Source organism: Hyla sarda, chromosome 2, assembly GCF_029499605.1.
Source record: "Hyla sarda isolate aHylSar1 chromosome 2, aHylSar1.hap1, whole genome shotgun sequence".
Taxonomy (NCBI): Eukaryota; Metazoa; Chordata; class Amphibia; order Anura; family Hylidae; genus Hyla; species Hyla sarda.
In genome coordinates this window covers 14,206,236-14,206,991 of record NC_079190.1, presented here as the reverse complement: position 1 = coordinate 14,206,991, position 756 = coordinate 14,206,236, and the positions used below count along the sequence as shown (strand labels likewise).

At 49.3% G+C, this 756-nt stretch overlaps 1 pseudogene; it reads right to left on the bottom strand.

Moving 5' to 3' along the window:
* Positions 1–227: 227 nt before the first annotated feature.
* LOC130360195 (U2 spliceosomal RNA) lies at positions 228–355 on the bottom strand (annotated as a pseudogene).
* Between the last annotated feature and the right edge of the window lie 401 nt (positions 356–756).

Sequence of the window (756 nt, the reverse complement as noted above, 5' to 3'; positions counted from 1 at the left end):
TCAGAAGGCCGGGAATCAAGAGGTGAGTGCCACAAGGTGAAGAGATTATGGTGCCCGTGCTTCAACTCAGTGAGTCCATCCTCCCAGTGAGTTTCGGCACCTCGGGGTCACCACTCCCCGAGGCACAAAAGTACCTCGGCTCTAGACCCTCTCAGCCTCATGGCGAGACCCGGAGGGAACAGGTCACATCGGGGCAGCCGTCGAGCTGATTCCTCAGAACAAGCCCCGGAAAGCCCTGGTACACCTGCATCCTCCATGCAGCACCCAGCCCCATACCAGCGTAGTGTACCACCAGCATGAAAACTGATAAGAACAGATACTACACTTGATCTTAGCCAAAAGGCCGAGAAGCGATACCGCTTGATGACCCTGAGGTGCCGAAGCTCACTGGGAGTACTGGCTCACTGAGTTGAAGCACGGGCACCATAATCTCTTCACCTTGTGGCACTCACCTCTTGATTCCCGGCCTTCTGGCTAGGATCAGAGAATGACTTGTTACTATATAATACCGTCTCTGGTTGTCTCAGTCTTCCGTGTGGTGTCCCGGTACAGTATTGCATACCGTACCTAGTGTAGAGGTCCCCAAAGTTAGAGTAACTTTGTTCAGGTAGGGTTCCTCAGGTGGGACAGCCCCTAGTCGCCTCTCCTCAAGTCTATCTCTAATAATAATATATATATATATATATATATATGTATATATTTAATAATTATCTATATTTTATAGTAATGTATCGTACTTACCTTGTTCAGCGTCGC